At 42.8% G+C, this 24,238-nt stretch overlaps 1 long non-coding RNA gene and 3 other non-coding genes across 4 annotated transcripts in view; 3 read left to right on the plus strand and 1 right to left on the minus strand.

Moving 5' to 3' along the window:
* Positions 1 to 24,238, plus strand: part of LOC121439954 — a 77,659-nt gene that overhangs the window by 42,967 nt on the left and 10,454 nt on the right. The gene's annotated exons all lie outside the window — the stretch shown is intronic.
* On the plus strand, positions 1,125 to 1,196 carry Trnac-gca. Its single transcript has one exon. It is a non-coding gene; the product is annotated as a tRNA-Cys (tRNA).
* Trnac-gca lies at positions 5,624 to 5,695 on the minus strand. The gene has a single exon. It is a non-coding gene; the product is annotated as a tRNA-Cys (tRNA).
* On the plus strand, positions 20,454 to 20,525 carry Trnac-gca. Its single transcript has one exon. It is a non-coding gene; the product is annotated as a tRNA-Cys (tRNA).

Here is a 24,238-nt window from a genome sequence, read left to right on the forward strand (position 1 = left end):
TTCCAGGCCAGCCTGGTCTATAAAGAGAGTATGAATTCGGGGTCAGCAGGCTCTACAGAGTGAGTTCCAGGACAGTCAGTGCTACACAAGGAAACCTTGTCTCCGGGGGAAAAAAGTTGAGTGGAAACTTAGCAGCAAGTTTTAGGAGTGCTGAGTGTGACTATAAAGGCCAAAGACACATATCTTACAGGGAGAGAGCATTTGACTGCAGATCAAGAGGTCCCTGGTTCAAATCCAGAGCCCCCAACCATAAGGTTGTTAATTCTTTGTTTTTACCCAATCAGTTATCACAATGCTCAGTACTTTGTTTCTTCTGTTAATTCCACTTATGGTCCTCGGCAGGGCTGGGAGCTACATCATGTGAATGGATGGCTGCCTCCCATCTCTTCCTACAAGCTCCATGTCCCTCCTACTCTTATTAAAGATCTGCACTCCTGTGTATATCGCGTTTCTCTGGTTCTGTTGGATTTTTAAAGAGAAGCAAGGACTATGCTGGAGAATTCTTCTGGATTTTCCAGTCTTAACAGCCATGCAGAGATCAAATATTCAGGGATCAGAAAGAAAAATCAACACCAAAAAATTATCTTCTTTCATGGTTGTCTGGTGTTCAGAACTAAGGAGACACATCCTAGAATCAGGTATTCTGTGGAGGGTAGACGTTACCCACTTGAGCTTCTTCCCCTTCCGGAGCCCTCTGCTCTCTTGCTTCATCCTCACAGGCTAAAGCCCGGCTCAGCTGCTGTACCAGGAATGGAGGGACCCTGCAGTGTTGCTGCTGCAGTGCCAGCTGGGGCCCTGTGAGAACCTTGAGTGGCAGCCCACTCTGTCTTCAGGGAAGGAGGAGAGGGTGATGGAGACCCAGGTGGAAGGCAGTTGGCAGCTCAGGAGCTGACCCAGGACAGCAGGGTGAAATGGGCTCAGGTCTGCAGACTGCTCCTCTAATTTCTTTGACTGATGATGCTCAAATGGATGGGCCTGAAAAGCTGCAGAGCTGAGGAAGCATCTCACCAGTCAGGTCTGGCTGCTTCTGAGAAGTAGGTCTGAGAAGATCTGTAATTTAACTTTATAGTCAGAATTTATCACCACACAGATGAAATGTATTGACTGGGCACACTGGCACCAGTGGGGGTATAGCTCAGGGGTAGAGCATTTGACTGCAGATCAAGAGGTCCCTGGTTCAAATCCAGGTGCCCCCTTATTTATATTGGAATCTGGTTACTGACTTACTGCATTCATCTAAATCAGGATGCCCATGAGATTAGAAAGTCTCCATTAGCTGAGGTTTCTAGGATCAGAGCTTCTATGCCCCATTTACTTTTGTGGGTTCCATTCTTAGCCACACTATAATCACCCATGAACCCAAAGGCTGGAACCCCCAAAGTACATTAGTACAACACACACAGCTGACCTCTGACCTATGCTGAGTCCTCTCTACCTTCATGTTCTCTCCATCTGGATTCTTTCTCTCATCTTCACTGGGATAGTGAGTTTTGATTGTCAGTTTGACACACTGTAGAATCACCTTGGAAATGAAGTGTCCACAAAGGATACAGTGTCTAGATCAGGTTGGCCTGTGTTTCTGTCAGTAGGGGATTGTACTGATGATTAAGTCAACTGATGCATGAGGACACAGCACTGTTCCCTAGGCAGGGATCCTGGACAGTGTGAGTGCAGAAAGTGAGCTCAGCACTAACAAGCATGCGTGCATTCATTTCTCTCTGCTGTTGAGGGTAGATGTGATGTGACTAAGTGCGTCAAGTTCCTGCTGCCTTGACCTCGCTGAAATAAGGAACTGTATCCTGAAATTGTGAGCTAACACAAACCCTTTCTTCCCTCACTTGCCTCTTGCCTCAGCATTTTATCAGAGCAGCAGAGATGAGGGTAGAACAAATCTTTCTGTCCACTCTCACTGAGCAATGGTCTCAGTGTGGTCCAGAGCTGCCCATCAGGTGAAGAACTGCATTCTGAATTTAAGGATGTGCTGACAGGCTATGATGGGTAGCAGGAGGTCAGAATCTGAGGCTGTGCTAACATGGACAGACACTACCTGGAGGCAAAGACTCATAGTAGGTGCAGGACGTCAGCAGAGGTTGGCTGAAGCATTTTAGTCACTAAGCCACTAATGCCCTCTGCTGAAGGGATGCCAGCAGAGAAGTGCTGTCTGATTAGGAAGGTGATTTGCTCCTTTTGTAAGTTTAGCAGCATTAGGATGTCGCTGAAACATTTACTGGGTTGTCTTGTCTGATTCCAAAGTACAGGGCCTGCAGGATGCTCACTGCTGGAAAGATAGGGTACAATGGCTGTCGTGAAGACCCACAGGCATAAAAATCCATACTTGAACTTACAGAGCTGGGAGGCTGTTTCAGAGTAAAGCAATGGCTGTGTGGGCCATTTCTGACAGGCTGCTTTTGCCACAGAGTCTATGGGAGGAGCCGGACTTCCCATGAGAATCGACTGGTCATGAAGAGAATTCAGAGGCAATGGCAGATAGCACTTTGTTGTTGGAAAAGTGAAGCTGATTCCTGTCCATGGCAGGAGGCCTCGACTACATCAGTTCAAGGCAGGAAGAGAACCGGGCGTCTTCCAGTTACATACATCCTTGGCTGTGTGGCTTGCATAGCCTTGTGAAGATGGATTTGATTCAAGTGCTACCAAGTCAGTTCTGTTAGATGGAAGCGAGCATCCCAGAAGAAGGAAGACTGTCCCACTGAAGCCCGGCGCCTCCAAAAATGCACCACTGAGCTGTGCTGTGACCATGGCTTTTGAAAAATGGGATGAAAATATTTGAACCCAACATATTTCTTTGGGAGCTCTGTTGACAATTCATATGATCCCCACATATATCTGTCATATGAAGAAGCCAGACGTGCATCCCTCCTTAGGAACTATACAAGTTGGAGTTAGGAACCCTTGAAGGAACTCATGGCCAGTTAACTTGAAGTATACATCCCAGTTATAAGCAATAAGAGGGACTCTGCTTCAAAAAAGGCAGAAGGTGAAGTCTGACATATCAGGCTTTCCTCTGACCTTCCCACATGCTCCATGGCGTACACATGTCCCCCAACATGATCACCAGTGTTGGGAGTTTACAGTGCTTCCATGTCTCTTTAATACTACTTTCATTCATGGTGAGTCTGGTCCTAGGGCCCTGGAGATGAGAACTCACAGTACATATGACCTTGGGCAAGGCTATGCATAGACATGGTAATGAAGAGAATCTACACTGGTACAAGGGCAAAAATCACTGGCAGAGCAATTGGTTACATGTCAGGCAATCCCTGACTCAAGACTGTGTGCTTCTGGGCACAGCAGTGTCCTGTGCCATGCTGCCGAGTCATAGAGTCTCTGGTTCTCAGTTCACCACAATTGTGAGGACTGAATCAGATCCTCAGGCTTAGCTTCTGATTCATCGAGGGATTCCACAGATGGACAGTAAGAGGGAGGAAGAGGAAAGACAGTGGAGGCTGCTTCACCCCTGCTCAAGACGGATGATACAACATAGGTATCATAAATGTGAACTCTGCTATGGCTAGGTCTTTATGAGGAGTGACTGTTTGGGCCTGATTTACCCAATGTTTCCCACATCTATAGCATGGACATACTTATAAAAAAAGTTAATAGCTATAAACAACCCATGAGTCTGAATCATCCCAGAGTGTCTTAGAGACACAGATCATCCTGGGGTCATGTTCCCAGATTATCTGGTTTAGGGATTCTCAAGTGGGGACCAAGAACATTTGCTTCTGGCCTACCTTACCCTACCTGCTCTGTGTTCTTAGATTTGCAGTACCAAACATCTATTACTTGGATCCAACAAAAAGGGAATGGCTACCCCATAACCTGCCATGCAGATCACTATTGATCGTCACAGAGTCCACAGCTTGGTAAAACAGTTTGCACAGTACCTTCCAGCTGGACCAAAGCTAGTCAACAGGGAGGAAGCTTCCTGTTTACTAACAACTTGGTTCCCCACCTCCTGTGACTCATCTGTGTGGTGTCTTCAGCAATAGGGTTTTCGCAGCAAGTTCTGGTAGCAACCGAGAGCAATGACAATAGCCTGTATTGTCCTGGAGATTCTCTGGGACACCAGAGTTTTATTGGAATTGCCCTACACAGGGGACTATGATCATCTGAGAAACCATAGATTACCAAATAAAGCATACAGTTCCATGTCCAGGATACCTCCCTTTGGGTTGTTTTGAAGAGGTGTCCTGGAGCCCCAAATGTGTTTCTTGTTGTCTTCTAGTGCCAAGAACTGCTGTTGAAAGGTTACCTAACATGATGATTTCTTGTCCTGTGTGTATCACCTGCTCCTTGTTGCCTACGTTTTTAACATCTTCCCTTTGGTCTTAGATTTATTTGACATTTGCTACTGAGTTCAATTTTCATCCATTGTGCCGAGTATTTGCAAAAGTCTGATGCAAGCCCATATCTTTCTTTGTGATACTTTTTTTTTTACTTTGTCCTGACATCACTTTCAGCTTCTGATTAGTGTGCTAATGGAGGACATGGGTAGACTTAGATGCATGAGTGTTTGGTCTCTTGGGTGAGAGTTCTTTTTAGAGGCTAAATCACCTTCACATAATACATGAAATTACTCTGTATTATGAAGCCCAGAGAGGGAGGCTCTTGACCCCTCAACTATTCAAGAACCCTCAACTCATGAATCATATTTAAGGAAGGGGGCACCTGCATTTGAACCTCTTGATCTGCAGTCAAATGCTCTACCCCTGAGCTATACCCCCACTTATAGGGAAGGCATTAGCACTTCTTCCACATTGGCACCACACTCAGGCTTACTACGTGCTCACGATCTGCTGGTTCCTCCTAATGATCTTGACCTGGAAATAGTTTTCTGTTTAAGTCAGCCCTCCACCTTCTTATCTCCAACCTTAGCCCACCCATCTCAATGTGTGCTAAAGACATCAGCTTCAGTCCTGGAAAGGGCGCTTAGCTTTTTCTTAAGTTCACACCTAACTTTCTTTAAGTGGCCAAGGCAAGAGTTAGTGGCTCTGGGTTTTCAATGGCCCAAACCTTTTGCCCAGAGAGCACTTTATCTGTTCTCTAAGATATGAGGAGGGTGCTCTTTATTTCACACCATGATTTATTCGCTCAGCAAACACCCATGGAGCTTCCTTTGTCGTGGTCACGATCAGGCATGTCGAGAACACAACGCAATGTCAATCATTTTCCTTTGCCTCAGAGTCTTATTCTAAATAGGAGACATATTTGTGGATCCAAGTCTTTCCTCAGAAGTAGCAGGAGTCAAAGCACAGGCTAGGAGGGGGAACAGGATGTTAGGAGATTTCTTGGGGCTCAGGAGGGACTTCCCGAGGGACTGACTCTTGAAAGTTAGCGGAGGAAGAATCCCGTTTCTCAACTTCATAGGGCTCCTCTATGCTGACTTCCTTCAATGAATGAGCCTTCTAGAGCCTTGGAGGCCAGTCTGTGCCACAGCATGAGTGTGACCTGGATGAGAGTCCTGTACTAGCTCCTCTCAGAGAAGAGACAGGGTTCAGTCCTGAGCAGAATACAGAGCACAGGGGAATATAGTATATTTGTCAACTCTGTTTTAACCAATACTTCAGATTTGGTTTCTTGTATCTAAAAGAGACACCTAGGAAGGGGGCACCCGGATTTGAACCGGGGACCTCTTGATCTGCAGTCAAATGCTCTACCCCTGAGCTATGCCCCCATCTGCTTATGTATATCTAATAAACATCTCTGAACCTGTATGGCCACTCCCTGACATGTGTACTTCCTAGTACTCTGTTATTATCTACTTTGTCCTGTGAGTCCCAGTCCTGAGCCAACTGCACACCTGTCTACCACCTCCTCATGCCAGCACCCTCTTATCCTAGTTCACAGCTGTGACGGAAGCACTAATGCATGGAAGCCTGCATTCAGCTCATCCCACTCACCCACCTGTAAGAGCTAAGTGCACAGGATCTGGTGTTAAGGAATTCAAGGTTTCCGAGGGAGGAAAAATTGTTTTCTCTAAGGATATGGCTCCTGGTAAGTCAGTGATATTCCAGTGGATGGCTCCGCTCCCAGAAGAATGTGATAGCACAAATCAGAGGACACAATCCTGGGGGTGTAGATGTAGGATGGACCTGGGGGGAAGAGTTAAGTAAAGAAGTTGAGGGTGAATATAATCAAAATACATTGTATGTAGTTCTCCAAGAATTAATGATTATATTGTAACGAAATATTTTTTCTTAAGCCATAGGGCCTTACCATCCGGTTGTGTAGAACAATCAATAATAGTCTTGGGAATAGCTGGTATGGTTTTTTGCAGTGGGAGGTTCCATGGGACCCTGTTGGCCACCAGTTCAATAGGATATAACCCATTTTTGGCTCTGGGGGCTTTATTTACTGGCATTTAAATCCCTATTCTTTAGGCATATATTTTAGGAAGCTTTAAAGTAGTTGGTTTCTGTAAAGTTTTAAAAGATCAGTGCTAACTGTCTGTAAAAGGAGATTGCGTTTCTGTCTTCTGACCCTCAGACCCAAATAATCACACAGAAACTATATTAGTTGTAACACTGTTTGGCCAACAGCTCGGCATATTCCTAACTAGCTCTTACATCTTAAATTATCCCATTTCTTTTAATCTGTGTATCGCCACGAGGCTGTGGCCTGCCAGTATTGTTCCAGTGTCTTTCTCCTTCAGCAGCTACATGGCATCTCTGAGACTCCGCCTTCTTTCCTCCTCTATCTCTGCTTGAATTTTCCTGCCTTGCGATATTCTGCCCTGCCATAGTCCAAAGGAAGCTTCTTATTAACTAATGATAGTAAAACATAGTCTACAGCCTACAGAGGGGAATCCCACATCATCTCCCTTTTTCTGTCTAAATATAAAGAAAGGTTTTAACTTTAACATAGTAAAATTATATATACCAAAACAGGTATCAAGCAAGAATTACAGTTACAATATTTCTTTCTTAAAAAATATTTATTTATTATGTATACATTATTCTGTCTGTGCGTATGCCTGAAGGCCAGAACAGGGCACCAGACCTCATTACAGATGGTTGTGAGCCACCATATGGTTGCTGGGAATTGAACTCAGGACCTTTGGAAGAGCAGGCAATGTTCTGTATATACCTCTGAGCCATTTCTCCAGCCCCAACAGTATTTCTTTGTGAGTCTAAAGTTTCATATCTAATTTATCTTTTAACTAAGGAAAACTATAACTGTCTTCAACTCTATCAAAGACTCTAGAAGGTTACAATATTACCTAAACAGGAAGTTCACTGTAAGCAACTTCCAAAACTTTAGAATTGACAGAGACATCTTGCTGCCTGGACAGTCATCCAAAGTTCTTTTGTAATGTTTTGGTATCCATATTCAGCCTATAGGCTCATCATACCTGGCTGACTTTTCAGTGAAGCAGGGAATTTGAAGATTTATTCTGCCTATATTGGAAGTTTGTCAGTCACTTTCTTCTGTGTCCTTCAGAATGCCTGGCACTTTCTTTGGTGGAGCAACCCTGAAGTACTGTCTCCCCTTCTTTTGTTAAGTTCAGCAGTCATTTTCTTCTGTGGATCCCACATGTCCAGTTTATATACCATCAAGCAGTTCAGGAAAGAGCAGTTTCTTGCTCACATGACTAGCTTTATCACATTGAAGGCAAATGCCATAAAGAATTTCTTCAATGCCTATCAACCTCTCTGAAGTAATTGGTATTGCCAGAAGCAGACATAGCTATCTGCTGATAAAAGCCAAAGTTCTTAAAACATTTTCTATAGATATTTGAAGTGTTGAAGATTATCTAGCTGAACTGTATTTCTGTATATCTAGAAGACCTAATAAGTTTGGCTATTATAAATGACTATCTGTTACATTACATTTTAAAATGAGCTGTATAGGGGCTGGAGAGATGGCTTAGAGGTTAGGAGCATTGCCTGTTCTTCCAGAGGTCCTGAGTTCAATTCCCAGCAACCACATGGTGACTCACAACCATCTGTAATTGGGTCTGGTACCCTCTTCTGGCCTGCAGGCATACACACAGACAGAATATTGTATACATAATAAATAAGTAAAAATATAAAATATAAAATGATCTGTATAAGCATAATACCTCAAACAAGAGTAGAAACATACATGTAACAAAATTTACCTTAATTTGTATCAATAAAACAAAGTCCATACCAATGTAAAATATTAATTTCTGTATCATTTTCCCCTTTAAATGAAAACAAACATTTATAAACAATTATTTTGGGAATTTGGGCATAGTTCTCTTGACTACTTCCTGCTAACTGGGTATGCTGTTAATCAGGTCTTCCGTGGGGTATTCTGTGTGGTAAGTCCATCTCAGCCAGCAGTCCTGAAGATGCTGTGGATGTTGGACCACCTGGGCCATTGCTTTAGGAGGTCTTGTTTGATCAAACCATATCAGCCAGTAAGGAATCCATAGCTTCCTATCCTCTGTGGAAACAGAAACAGAACCTCGTTTCCAAAGTAAAATGTCCTTAATTTTTTAAGTCAAAATAGCTTTTAAAAAATATATGTTAGTTTAGCTTAGCAGCCTGTATAATAAAATGTCTCTCTGTAGTTAGCTCATTCACAGTAAAAAAAATTCAAAGAAAATGCAATAATAAACATAATTCAGACTCTCTGTGTATTTTTCCCTCGTTACATGACTTTTTTAACTCTTTCTTTGACTTTTATTTTTTAATGTGTGGTTTTTTGAACAGGGTTTCTCTGTGTATCTTTTGCTGTCCTAGATCTCACTCTGTAGACCAGGCTTTCCTTGAACTCACAGAGATCCACCCACCTCTGCTTTCCAAGTGCTGGGATTAAAGGCCACATCCAACTACTCTATTTCTATGTTTTTGAGGACTTTCTATATTCGTTTTCTTTTATTTCCCCAGCCTATGTATATTTTAAAACACATTATAAACCATTTAGAGTTTTTTTTCTTCTTAATCTGTCTTTACTGTATATCTCTTTTTTTCTGACCACATGAGTCTTTAATTTGCTAAGTGATATGGCTAGGATTAAAGCTGCTGCTTTGACAGCTGGATCCTCCCAATTCCTTGGCTTCCTGAGAGTCCAGTTTCATGGCTGAGGTCCTGGCAGGAGCCACATTTTTTACCACAACTCTGTGGAGTTTCTAGGCTTATGCCACCACCAAGAAGCATGTCTCTGGGTTGCACATAAACACCATTTAAGTGTTTGGTGGCAGATCCTCTTTAAAGAGCTGCATGGTTTTTGCTGTTAAGGCTGAGTCAAAAGCCTCCCTTAAGGAGCCATGCCTCTGCTTGCCTCAAGCAAACAGAGCCTTTGGGAAAATATGCTGCTACCAAGAAGCCATGCTTGACTGTGTTCTTTTCTGTCTAGAATCCTTTTCTTCAAAGCTTTCTCAGGTGTTCTATAGAAATTCTCACTAAGCATTTTGTTGTAGTAGGAGCAGCGGGGCTGCGTCCCCGGCACCCGGCCGCCCACATGGCTAGCTCTAGCTTATGCCCCGAAATAATTACACAGAAAACTATATTCTTTTAAACACCGCTTGGCCCATTATATCTAGCCTTTTCTCGGCTAACTCTCGCACCTGGACTAGCCCATTTCTTATAATCTGTGTAGCCCACGAGCTGGCTTACCAGGAATGATCTTAACCTGCGTCTGCCTGGAGTGGGAGAATCATGGCGACTCTCTGACTCAGCTTCTTTCTCCCAGCATCCTGTTCTGTTTACTCCTCCCACCTATGTTTTAACCTATGAGGGCCAAGCAGCCAATGAAATCAACAGATTGATATATGACACTCCCCCATCAGCATTTGAGTACCATTTGTAGACAGAGACTGCACTTTCATTTTCCAGCCACCCAGACCTCCCCACAGTCCTTCCCTTAACCTTCCCTCTCCTCCTCCTCCCTATGTAAATCTTGTTATTCCAATTTACCTTTTATCTCTCTATAAGACTATATTCTCTTTCCATTCTTTTGATGATACTTTCCTCCCCTTTGGTCCCTTAATGGGTACCTAAGCTCAGTGATTATTTAGGTTGTAATTCACTGATCAAATGCTTAACTTTTTTGTGCTTTTTTATTGATTTTTAGGGAGGTCTACATTTTTCTCTGCTCCCTTCCCTGCCTCTTCCCTCCCCTCTTCAGTCCTCCCCCAAGGTCCCCATTTACTCAGGAGATCTTGTCTTTTTCTACTTCCTATGTAGATTAGATCTATGTAAGTCTCTCTCCATGTCCTCATTGTTGTCTAAGTTCTCTGGGATTGTGGTTTGTAGGCTGGTTTTCTTTGCTTTATGTTTAAAAACTACCTATGAGTGAGTTCATGTGATAATTGTCTTTCTGTGTCTGGGTTACATCACTCAAAATAATGTTTTCTAGCTCCATCCATTTTCCTGCAAAATTCACGATGTTGTTATTTTTTTCTGCTGTGTAGTACTCCATTTTATAAATGTACCACATTTTCCTTATCCATTCTTCGGTCAAGGGGCATTTAGGTTGTTTCCAGGTTCTGGCAATGACAAACAATGCTGCTATGAACATAGTTGAGCACAAGACAAAATGACAGCCTATAGAATGGGAAAAGATCTTCACTAACCCCACATCAGACTGATCAGACTGATGATCTATAAAATATACGAAGAACTCAAGAAATTGGTCATCAAAAGAACACATAATCCAATAAAAATGGAGTACAGACCTAAACAGAGAACTCTCAACAGAGGAATCTAAAAGTGGCTGAAAGACATTTAAGGAAATGCTCAACATCCTTAGTCATCAGAGAAATGCAAATCAAAACAACTCTGAGATTTCATCTTACACCTGTAAGAATGGCCAAGATCAAAAACACTGATGGCAACTTATACTGGAGAGGTTGTGGGGAAAAGGAAACACTTCTGCATTGCTGGTGGGAATGCAAGCTGGTAGAGTCCCTTTGGATGTCAGTGTGGCGATTTCTCAAATGCTTAAATTTTACATTCATATTGTTGTAATATGAGGGGCGGGGCTGCGTCCCCAGCACCCTGGCTGCCTGGCTAGCTTATACCCCGAAATAATTACATGGACACTGTATTCTTTTAAACACTGCTTGGCCCATTTCTATCTAGCCTCTTCTCGGCTAACTCTCGCACCTGGACTAGCCCATTTCTTATAATCTGTGTAGCCCACAAGGTGGCTTACCAGGGAGATTCTAGCCTACGTCCATCCTGGGTCGGAGCTTCATTGCGTGCGTCTGCCCGGGAGAGCAGGGAGCATGGCGTCTCTCTGAGGTGTCTGCCCCCGAGAGGAGAGCTGTCAAGTCTGAGCTCACTTCCTCTTCCTCCCAGCATTCTGTTCTGTTTACTCCTCCCACCTATGTTTTAACCTATGAGGCCAAGCAATTTCTTTATTACTTAACCAATGACCGTCCTCCATCATCATATATAAGTGAAGACATGAAATATTTGCCTTTTGGGTTCTTTGAATTTCACTCAGGATGATTGTTTCTAGTTCCATCCATTTTCCTGAGGTTTCCAAAACTACATTTTTCTTAAAAGCTGAGTAATATTCCATCTTATAAAAGTATCACATTTTCATTAATCATTTATCAGTAGGTGGATATCTAAGGCTGTTCCCAATTTCTGACTAGTATAAATAGAGCAGCAATGAAAATGGATGGGCAGGTGTATCTCTTGTAAGATGGAGAGTTCTTTGGGTAGATACCTGTGGTGATTTGAATGAAAATGGCCCCTAAAGTGAATGACACTATTAGGAGGTGTGGTCTTGTTGGAGGAAGTTTCTCCTGTGGAGTTGGGCTTTGAGGTCTCATATATGTTCAAGCCATGCCCAGTGAGACTGACCACTTCCTGTTTCCTGTGAATCAAGATGTAAGAACTTTTTAGCTACCTTTCCAGCACCATGTTTTCTTGCACACTGCCGTATCCTACCATGGTAATATTGGACTGAACCTCTGAACTATAAGTGAGCCACGCCACTTGAATGTTTTCCTTTACAAGAGTTGCCATGAATCTGGTATCTCTTCAAAATAATAGAAACCCTAAGACAGAAGTTGGTACCAGGAGTGGAGTATTGCTTTGATAGGCCAGACAATTTCTTTTAAGTAATACGGACTTTGACTTAGGAGTGTATTGAAATGCTTTAAGTACTGCTCAATGGAGAAAGGCTGTGGTGTTAAGACTTATTTGAACTGTGGGGGCCTGGCTCAAGAGTTTTCAGAGGAGGAGAATATTAATATGTGGCCTAAAGAACGGTCTTGTGATATTTTGGGAAAGATTTTTGTCTGCTTTTTGTCTTTGTCCAAAGAGTCTGCTTGAGGCTAAAGTGAAGAGTTTTGGATTAATTCCATTGGTAGAAGAAATCTCAAAACAGTCTAGTATAGACTCTGTTGTGTGGTTATTAGAGTTTACACTGATGAAGATTTATAATGAAAATGAGGAAGCTGAGCAAAGAAAAATACGAAATGTAGAGATTGAGAAAAGGGGCACCATGAAATAGAACAGAGCTAAGTCGTGTGTTCAAGGAGATAAACAGATTAAGAGCTGGAATAAAGGGAGTGCTGACCTCAGGGTAAAGTCCCACCCAGCTGAGATTCGAACTTGCGAAATGGAATTAAAGAGACACTTAAAGCTGGATGTGGTGGTGCATACCTTTAATCCCAGCACTTAAAGGTAGAGGCTGACAGATTTCTGAGTTTGAAGCCAGCCTGGTCTACAGAAAAAGTTCAAGGATAGACAGGCTTAGGCAGTGAAGGAAACCATGGAAAACAGAAAGCTCGTGAAGATTTAGCTGAATGAGGGGGATATGTTCCATCTTCAACAAGCAGAGCTTGGCAGCTTCAACTTCATGGTTCTGGCTTTAGAATCAAAGATAGAAGAAAGACCTAATGGAATCTTCCTTAGTGACTTAGGAAAGTGACCAGGCTTGTCAGGAGTGTCCCTGAATCAAAGCCTAGAAATGCCATTGTGAAGCTGTGAAGTGGAAGCCTGATTGGCTTGGAGACCCCAAAAGTTGGAGGTGACAGAGCTGTGGGAAACCTGCCAAGGAAAGCTGCTGACAGAGAGTGGAACCAGCTCAAGAGAATAGTTGTGCCCCCCAGTAACAAAGCTGAAAGGAGTTGGAGATCTGAAAAGCGTTTTGACATCACACGTGGAGAAACAGAGTTTGGATTTTCCCTAGTTTGTTTTCTGTCTTACTTTGGTTCAACATTTCCTTGCTATACTCCCTTCCCTTTGTTTTGTAAAAGTAATGTGTTGTTGCTTGTTATACTCTTTGTACTCTTTTGGCTTTCAGGGCACCCTTTACTCTTGGGGCCCTGCCACCCAGATCCCAAATAAATCACATACATGGAGGCTTATTCCTTCTTCTTTTTTTAAAGACATATTTATTATGTATACAGTGTTCTGCTTTCATGTGTCCCTGTGGGTCAGAAGATAACACCACACCTCATTATAGGTGTTTGTGAGCTACCATGTGGTTGCTGGGAATTGAATTCAGGACCTCTAGTAATCTTCTAGAGACTTATTCCTTCTTAGAAGTGCCTGACCTTAGCTTGGCTGATTCTAGCCAGCTTTTCTTATCTTAAATTGTCCTGTCTATTTTTTCCTCTGGGCTTTTATCTTTCTCTATTTCTGTATACCTTTATTTATTTTTTTCTTATGGCTTGCTGTGTAGTTGGGTAGCTGGCCCCTGATATCCTTCTTTCCTTGTTCTGTCTGGCTACTTCTTCCCTCTTCCCAGATTTTTCCTCCTGTTTATTCTCTCTGCCTGCCAGCCCCTCCTGACCTTACTCCTGCCTCACTAGTGGCCGTTCATCTCTTTATTAGACCATCAGGTATTTTAGACAGGCAAAGTAACACAGCTTCACAGAGCTAGGGAAATGCAACCTAAAAGAATGCAGCATATCTTTGCATCATTAAAATTGTTCAAGCATAAACAAATGTAACACATCTTAAAATAATATTCTACAATATTTTCCTATTTTATCTAAATAAAAAGAAAGTTTTTAATTTTAACACAGTAAATCTATATACAATGGAAACAGTTATCATGTAAGAATTACATTTACATTATCCAACTCATTTCTATTTAGCAAATTCAGAAAAAACATTCCACCCTCCATCTAAATGACTCTAAAGTTTTATACCTAATTTACTTTCTATCATAACTAAGGAAAACTATAACTCTAATTATTTAATATTCAACTCCATGAAAGACCCCAGAAGAAATTAATATCCTAACAACAGAAACATGCCTGGACTGTTGCCCAAAGTTCCTTTGCAATGTTGGGGCATGTTCAGTCTATAAGACAAGAGTATCTGGCAGACTTTTCGGTGAAGCTGGAAATATGAAGGCTGTCCTACCTTTTATTGTAAAAGTTTGTCAATTGCTTTCCCCTGTGTCCTGCAGAATATCTGACTGACTCTTTCATGAAGCAGAAACTCTGAAGGACCATCCCACCTTGTTTTGGCAAAGTTCAGCAGTTACTTTGCTGTGTGTCCTAATTGTCCAGTTTATACAGCACACAGTTAAACAGACCAGGCAAAAGCAGTTTCTTGCCCAAATGGCCAACCTTGCTACAAAGTAAGCAAACTCCTATGGCATTACTCTGATGTTACCTGTCATTATTCAGGAGGTCTCACCTGATCAAACCTGATCAATATTACTCTGAAGGAATCCACAGCCTCTTTTCTTCTGGGAAACAAAAGCAAAAACTGTACTCCAAAGCATTTTTGGTTTCCATTTGACAAATATGTTTTTTGACTTCTATTTTAAAGTTAAGAAAGCCCTAAAATATTTAGGCTGACTCAATCCTGCAGTCTTGCTCACAATTCCATGGCTCCCAGCAGCTGTCTCTTACCCATCAGGAGTGAAAAAAATTCAAAAATCAACACAATACTATACAGAATGCAGACTTCCTGTGTATTTCTCAGCCTAAGGTGACTTTTTTCTCTTTTTTGTTTGTTTTTTTCTTTATTTTATTATTATTATTATTATTAAAAATTTCCACCTCCTCCCCTCCTCCAATTTCCCTCCCCCTTTCTCCTCTCTCCCTCCCCCTCCCTCTCCAGTCCAAAGAGCAGACAGGGTTCCCTGCCCTGTGGGAAGTCCAAGGTCCTCCCCCCTCCTTCCAGGTCTAGGAAGGTGAGTATCCAAACAGACTAGGCTCCCACAAAGCCAGTACATGCAGTAGGATCAAAACCCAGTGCCATTGTCCTTGGCTTCTCAGTCAGCTCTCATTGTCTGCCATGTTCAGAGTCCGGTTTGATCACATGCTCCATCAGTCCCAGTCCAGCTGGCCTTAGTGAACTCCCATTAGATCAGCCCCACTGTCTCAGTTGGTGGGTGCACCCCTTGCAGTCCTGACTTCCTTGTTCATGTTCTCCCTCCTTCTGCTCCTCATTTGGACCTTGGGAGCTCAGTCCAGTGCTTCGATGTGGGTCTCTGTCTCTATCTCCATCCATCGCCAGATGAAGGTTCTATGGTGATATGCAAGATATTCATCAGAGTGGCTATAGGATAGGGCCATTTCAGGCTCCCTCTCCTCAGATGCCCAAGGCACTAGCTGGGGACATTTGCTTGGACACCTGGGAACCCCTCTAGAGTCAAGTCTCTTGCAAAACCTAAAATGGCTCCCTTAATTACGATATATACTTCCCTGTTCCCATATCTACCCTTCCTCGATCCCAACCATTCCATTCTCCCAAGCTCTCCCCATCCTCCCCTTCTCACTTTTCTCTCTCCATCTCCTATTACCCCCACCCTACCCTCACCCCCAAGCTCCCAATTTTTGCCTGGCAATCTTGTCTACTTCCAATATCCAGGAGGATAACTATATGTTTTTCTTTATGTTCACCTTCTTATTTAGCTTCTCTAGGATCACGAATTATAGGCTCAGTGTCCTTTATTTATGGCTAGAATCCACTTATGAGTGAGTACATACCATATTCATCTTTTTGAGTCTGGGTTACCTCACTCAGGATAGTGTTTTCTATTAACATCCATTTGCATGCAAAATTCAAAATGTCACTTTTAATGTTTCTGAAGACTGTTTTTAAAAATCATTTCTATTGGTGACTGTCTATACCCATTTTCTTTTCTTTCTTAAGCCTAGGTATATTGTAAAACACACTGGAACCTGTGTATAGGATTTTCCATCTGGATCTATTTAATGCTTATCTTTTAGTCTTTTTTGTCTGCATGAGCAAAAAACTGCTAAGGGTGAGGCTAGGACCTCCATGCAGCCTAAGTGGCTGGCTGGACTCCTCTACTTTGTATTTGGTTTTGCCCCTATTGGTCCTTTCCATTGTAGATCTGCATGAGAGTGACCAGTGATAACCACGTGACAGTCAACACTAAGCTGTCCTGGAATCTCCTCTGCCAGCAACATCAGTCCAAGACTCTTCACTTTAGCCTCTGGCAGATATTTAGTCAAGGGCAACAAACGGTCACATTCTTTGCTCATATATGATAATAATGCTAATATTCTTCACCTCTGAAATAGTCGAGCTGTACCTCTATAACCACATTGCTCTGAGCACTACTTTTTTCCAAGTTCCTATTACTATAGCCAGTTGAGCCCCACTTAAACTATGTAACTGCTTTTCAGATCCAAATTTCCAATATCTTCCAACAAGCAGCATGGTCAGACTTGTCATAGCAATAATCCAGGCCCAGATACCAATTTCTCATTTACTATTCTGTGTTACTATAATGTTACATATATAGTTACTATACTGTTATATTGTCATGGAAATATACTATGATCATGGCAATTTATAAGAAAGCATTTAATGGGGACATTGCTTACAGTATTTGAGGTTAGTCCATGATCATCATGGTGGCAGGTGGGCAGGTATGGCACTGGAGCAATAACTGACAGCTTACATCTGATCCACAAGCAGGGGTCAGAGAGTAGAACTGGACCTGATATGGGGTTCTGAGACCGCAAAGCCCCTCCCAATGCATCTCCTTTAACGAGGTCACACCTCCTAATCCTTCCTAAACAGTTCACCAAGTAGGGACCAAACGTTCAAATATATGAACCTATATGGGCTGCTCTCATTCAAACAGCCAGATTATTTTATGAAAAAATATTTAAATTAAGTGTCCTGATCATCAGTACAGTGTGTGGGAAGAGTTATAGGTCTTTTATTTATTTATTTATTAAACATTTCCACAAAGATGTTGACCAATGGAATTGAATCGAAGACCCAGATATTAATCCACCAACCTATGGACACCTGATTTTTGACAAAGGAGCTAAAATTATACAATGGAAGAAAGAAAGCATCTTTAACAAACGGTGATGGCATAACTGGATGTCAACCTGTAGAAGAATGAAAATAGATCCATATCTATCACCATGCACAAAACTCAAGTCCAAATGAATTAAAGACCTCAACATAAATCTGACAACACTGAACCTGATAGAAGAGAAAGTGGGAAGTAGTCTGTAACACATGAGCACAGGAGACCACTTCCTACGTATAACCCCAGTAGCACAGACAATAAGAGCAACAATGAATAAATGGGACCTCCTTAAACTGAGAAGCTTCTGTAAAGCAAAGGACACTATCATTAAGACAAAAAGGCAACCTACTGAATGGGAGAAGATCTTTACCAACCCCACATCAGACAAAGGCCTGATCTCCAAAATATATAAAGAACTCAAGAAACTAGACATTAAAATTCTGAATAACCCAATTAAAAAATGGGGTACTGAACTGAACAGAGAATTCTCATCAGAAAAAGTTCAAATGGCCTAAAGATACTTAAGGTCATGTTCAACCTCCTTAGCAATCAGGGAAATGCAAATCAAAACAACTTTGAGATACCGTCTTACACCTGTCAGATGGCTAAAATCAAAAACACCAAGAGTTATAGGTCTTAACAGGAATACAAAGACTAGACATTTTACTTCTATTCTCCTCTCACAGGAGGGGTTCATCTTCCAAAAGGAATGTCATTTTGTTAACCATTGAAGAAGTTGGCATCTGGAAAAGAGAGACTCGCACACAGAAGAGGTGGTGGAACAGAAGAGTCATGGTGAAGGTGAAGGTTGTCACAGGACACTGACCATGCAGCAGATTTGGGGGCAGCTGGAACAAAAGGAGCAGGAGCGAGGTCACTCCTGGAAAACAGAAGGGAGAAATATTCATTAGACAGTAGAAACATTTCCATGCATGGAAAATTATTCTGAAAAGTATTTTATAGAGAACTCAAGGCTTGTGGAAGAAATGTTTTAAAGGAAATGAAGCAGTTTAAACATAAGGTTGTCATTTGCTCCAGGACAAACAAAAGCTCTACTAGGTGTCTTTGTCCTGTTTAGAATGACACACATCAACTACACAGTGTCAATAAATCATCGTGATAAAAACATAGAAACTCATTCAACTAAAACTTGGATCAGGAATGGAATAGGATACTGAGAATGGAAGAAGGCATGGAAATTATAATCCTCATCTACAAGTCAGTCAGTTACTGATGTCTGCCCTGACTAAATAAGACATCCATGCTGTACGTAGTTTACGTAAGTGCACAGGCAGAGGAGAAGAGATGGCTAAGCCTTTGGAGAATGGTTCCCTTTGGGTGACAGAAGCAATAAGAAAAGGGCGCAGGAGAATGCATGTTTTGTTTTTAAAAAATAATTTTTAAAAATATTGAGTATTCAAAACAAATTAATTATACCATATCGGTTAATTGAAACTCATGGCAATGAGTTTGTGTAGTGGTGACAGATCTGAAGGACAGGTAGGGTCCACAGCTTCAGCATCCCCTGACCCTCTGTCCTCCTGCTCTGCTGTCGGGTCTCCTGGATAACCACTCAGGCCTGAAGAGACATCTTCACCATCTCCCCAGGAGCCACCCTCAGGGCTAACACATAGGTCATCCATGGACTGGAGAGATGTCTTCACATGCAGGTACCACATGGCTCCCCAAAGAAGTCAGGCAGGGTCTCTACACCCTGAGGGCTTGTGTTTAATGGAAGAAGTCAGACATGTAAATCTGAAGTCCTTTGTAGTAGCTTATGTCCACCTGTCTCCAGCTGTGCTGCTCCCACAGGCTCAGGTGTGTGTGTGTGTGTGTGTGTGTGTGTGTGTGTGTGTGTGTGTGTATGTGTGTGTGAGTGTGGGGGGATTGCTGACATGAGAACACGGGGCAGAGTTGGAGACACTGGAGAGTATAGAGGGAATTGTCTGGGCTCGGTTTGGTTAGGCAACATTGCTGTCTTGCCAGGTCTTAGGAGATGAGTAGAGTCAGGTGGAGGTGACGCATACTTTTTCCTAACATTCTAGAGTCAGAGGCATGCTATCTGTGAGTTCCAGGCCAGTGTAGTCTGTAAAGCGAGTATGAATTCAGGGTTGGCCTGGTCTAAAGAGTGAGTTCCAGGACAGTCAGTGCTACACAGAAAAACCTTGTCTTAGAACAAAAAAGAGTCGAGTAGAAACTTAGTAGTAAGTTTTAGCAGTGTTGAGTGTGAATATAAAGGCCAAAGGCACTTACTTAACATGTCTTACAGGAGGGGACAAGGAACAGTGGTAGAGTATTTGAATATAGATCAAGAGGTCCCTGATTCAAATCTAGATGCTCCCTATCATAGGATTAATTCTTTATATTTCTGCCCATGGAATTATCACACATACTCAGTACTATGTTTCTTCTGTTTATTCCACTTATTGTCCTTAGCAGAGCTGGGAGTGACAGGCCAGCTCATCATGTGGATGGATGCTACTTCCCATCTCTTCCCACATGCTCACTGTCCCTCCTACTCTTATTGAATGTCTCCATTCCTCCTGCATATATCAAGTATTTCTGGTTCTGTTGTATTCTTAAAGAGAAGTAAGGAATATGTTGATGAATTCTTTCAGATATCCCAGGCTCAGCATCCATACAAACATTCGGTGTCCAGGGACCAGAAAGGAGGCCAAACCATAATTTTTTTCCCTCTATGACTGTCTGGTGAACATGTGTTCAGAACTAAGGAAATAAATCCCAGAATCCGACTCTCTGTGGGGGTATGGAGTTACTCACGTGAGCGTTTTCCCTTTTAAGAGTCCCCTGCTCACTTGCTCCTGAAAAGCTAAAGCCCGGCTCAGCTGATGTACCAGGAATGGAAGGACCCTGCAGTGTTGCTGCTCCAATGCCATCTGGGGCCCTGTGAGAACCTTGAGTGAAAGCCAACTCTGTCTTTAGGGAAGGAGGAGAGGGTGACTGGAGGCCCAGGTTGAAGGCTGTTTGCCAGCTGAGGAGCTGACCCAGGACAGCAGGGTGAAATGGGCTCAGGTCTGCAGACTGCTCCTCTAATTTCCTTGGCTGATGATGCTCAAAAGGATGGGCCAGGCCTGCTGCAGAGCTGAGGAAGCATCTCACCAGTCAGGTCTGGCTGCTTCTGAGAAGTAGGTCTGAGAAGATCTGTAATTTAACTTTATAGTCAGAATTTATCACCACACAGATGAAATGTATTGACTGGGCACACTGGCACCAGTGGGGGTATAGCTCAGGGGTAGAGCATTTGACTGCAGATCAAGAGGTCCCTGGTTCAAATCCAGGTGCCCCCTTATTTATGTTGGAATCTAGTTACTGACTTACTGCATTCATCTAAATCAGGAGGCCCATGAGATTAGAAAGCCTTTATTATCTGAGGTTTCTGGAATCAGAGCTTCTATGCGCCATTTACTTCTGTGGGTTCCATTCTCAGCCACACTATAATTAGCCACTAACCCAAAGTACATTAGTACAGTGCACACAGCTGACCTCTGACCTGTGCTGAGTCTTTCTTTTTTTCCCCATCTGGATTCTTTCTCTCATCCTCACTGGGACAGTGAGTTTTGATTGTCAGTTTGACACACTGTAGAATCACCTTGGAAATGAAGTGTCCACGAAGGATACAATGTCTAGATCAGGTTGGTCTGTGTTCCTGTCAGTAGGGGATTGTACTGATGATTAAGTCACTTGATGCATGAGGACACAGCACTGTTCCCTAGGCAGGGATCCTGGACAGTGTGAGTGCAGAAAGTGAGCATTGGTGAGCAAAGTCAATAAGGGAATAACCCAGGATGGGTAATATATATATTACCCCCTTTTTGCTCTTATTGCTCCCCCCAAACAAGTTCACTTATTAAGGGCAGAAGTTATGGCCTTTGACTCTTCACTTTTTGAAAAGATTTGGCATAATTTAAGAGGCTATTTGATCCTTCCAGATGCTCACATATGCATTAATTGGCAGACTGGTATTGTTAATCGTCATTCTGTTTAAATGTCTCATGGAGCAGATCCAAAATCAGTGGACAGCAACCAAGGCTACGCTTCAGGTGTTAGTGATACTTAGGCATCCTTCTCGCAGTCCTCTGCAGGAAGTTATGCATGCCAGGTTATCTGAAATCCAGACTAGTGCCTATTCCCCTCCCCGCCCCACACCTACCCTGGTAGCTCTCCAGGAATGAAATGGATGCTCTTTGAGGGGTGGTAGTCAATGATGGATAAGAGCTTGTTTGGCAGGCTGACCAAAGACAGGGACAGTCCAGTTGCTGAGCCCTCCTAACGAGGTGTCAACAAGGCAAAGAATTCTGACACCTGCTAAGTGCCCATGTAATAAATAAAAAAGGGTGGCTGTGTAGGAATTAAGGCCTACCAGGCTAAGAGGAACCAACCTGGAGTTTGCCTGGTGCTGTCAGAGGTCCTGACCATGCCTACCTAGCCAATGAAGGCTGACCACATGATATCAGTGGATCAGAATGTCTGTGTGCTAGAAGGGTATATACATTTTTCCCCATTGTTAAATAAACAAGTCTGCTTATGCCTTTTACCTGATTCCTGCTGTCTGAGGCATTGGCATTGCACCTTCTCCCCCCCTCCCCCGACGAAGACCTGCAAAGACTCATGGTAAGTACAGGACATCAGCAAAGGTTTGCTGAGATTTCTTAGTCACCAAGTCACTAATGCCCTCTGTTGAAGATGCCAGCAGAGAAGTGCTCTCAGATTAGGAAGGTGATTTGTTCCTTTTGTAAGTTGGGAAGCATTAGGATGTCACTGAAACATCCACTGGGTTGTCTTGTTTGATTCCAAAGTACAGGGCCTGCAGGATGCTCACTGCTGGAAAGATAGGGTACAATGGCTGTTGTGAAGACCCACAGGCATAAAAATCCATACTTGAACTTACAGAGCTGGGAGGCTGTTTCAGAATAAAACAATGGCTGTGTGGGCCGTTTCTGACAGCCTGCTTTTGCCACAGAGTCTATAGGAGGAGTGGACTTCCCATGAGAATCGACTGGTCATGAAGAGAATTCAGAGGCAACGGCAGATAGCACTTTGTTTTTGGAAAAGTGAAGCTGATTCCTGTCCATGGCAGGAGGCCTCGACTACATCAGTTCAAGGCAGGAAGAGAACCGGGCGTCTTCCAGTTACATACATCCTTGGCTGTGTGGCTTGCATAGCCTTGTGAAGATGGATTTGATTTAAGTGCTACCTAGTCAGTTCTGTTAGATGGAAACGAGCATCCCAGAAGAAGGAAGACTGTCCCACAGAAGCCCAGTACCTCCAAAAATACACCACTGAGCTATGCTGTGACCATGGCTTTTGAAAAATGGAATGAAATTATTTGAACCCCAAACTTTTCTTTGGGAGCTCTATTGACAAGCCATGATCTCCACCCCTGCTCCCCACACTCATCAGGTACTGACCGAAGAGAAGGAAGAGTCTCTGGCTTATAGGAATTCAGACTGTGGTTCGTGGTTAAGAAGAACCCTTGAGATTAATGAGGGGCCTCTGTGGGTGGAGAAGGAAAATCTGAGTTAGCTGGTTATGGGTCTACTTTGATGAAACACACAGTATATCAGGGGATGCTCAGACATGGCAACAAGGTAAAATACCAAGGAAACTCTATCAAGACAAGGGGTTATTATAACCGATACATAGAATGTTTGACTGTAGACTTAGATTCTGAGCTTAAATCAAGGTGATTTTTACTGCTATTTCCATTCATTTGTAAGCCTAAAACTGCCATCTTTAGTGTTCTGCTTACTTGTTACCTCCAAACCATCCCGCCTAGGACCCTGTCAGTGTCTTTTGGGGACATTGGATATCAATCATAAATCAGAGTCCCATCGATGGTTAATGATCTGTGTCTATGTCAGAAGGTTTTAGTTAGTTGCTCCATAAACCTGGCATTGTGGAGGCATGTCCTGAGTCAGAGGCTGTCCAGGAATCCTGAGGCAAAGTCAGTGGGTCAGTTTGTCCCACTCCCTCCACTGTGCAGTACCAATGTGTCCTTCAGTCATTGTTCCTTTTTAATTTTATGTGTATTGGGTTTTTCCTGAATGTCTGCCAGTATAACACATGACTGCCTGGTACCAAGGAACTCAGGAGAGCATGTCAACCATCCTGGAGCTGGAGTTAGAGACCATTGTGAGCTGCCAAGTGGGCACTAGGAATCACACCTGGGTCCTCTGGAAGAGCAACATGTGCTCTCAAGCAAGCGCTGTCTCTCCAGCCTCCCCACTTTAGTCTTGTCTCTCTGTTCCATCCTTCAGTCTTGTCTCTTTTTTCTTAGTGGACAAATCTCTTCTATTTACTTTGGTTTCTACCTATAAATCTCCTGACCAAGGTTTAAAAGGTCCCAGTGATATGTGACATAATGAATCTACATGTAGCCTCAGACACCAGAATATAGGCTACCTTCTCCTTTGTCCTGGTCACTTTTGGCCTACCAGATTCCCCTCTTACTGCCCACCGAGTGTGACGAGAAGACGCATATGGCTGGAATTCAACACACAGAAGGGTCTGCCATGACCCTATTTGCTTGCTCATCAGTGTGAGGTGCATACTAGCTGGCTATGTGTGCTTCTTGGATCCAAAATCTTTCAAGTGACCATGTCTTCACCATATTTAGAAGGTGGAGTGATTTTCCTAATCTTAGGCCATAATTGTTTAGCAGAATGAACCAGTATCTGTGTCTAGAACCATGTGTGAAAGCTGGAACAACAATTGGGGAGGGCAGTGTGCCTCCAATTTGTTTAGCTGGGAGCTGTGGCTCCAATATACAAAGAACTCAAGAAACTAGACATCAAAAGACCAAATAATTTAATAAGAAAATTGGGTACAGATCTAAACTGAGAATTCTCAACAAAGAAATCTGAAATGGCCAAAAGAAATGCTCAATATCCTTAGTCATCAGAAAAATGGAAATCAAAACAACTCTGAGATAATATATTATACCTGTCAGAATGGCCAAGACAAAAAACTCTGATAACAACTTATGATGGAGAGGATGTGA

The sequence above is a fragment of the Microtus oregoni genome, unplaced genomic scaffold (genome assembly GCF_018167655.1).
Source record: "Microtus oregoni isolate MIOR12 unplaced genomic scaffold, Mior012 000064F_ref0000363, whole genome shotgun sequence".
Classification (NCBI taxonomy): Eukaryota; Metazoa; Chordata; class Mammalia; order Rodentia; family Cricetidae; genus Microtus; species Microtus oregoni.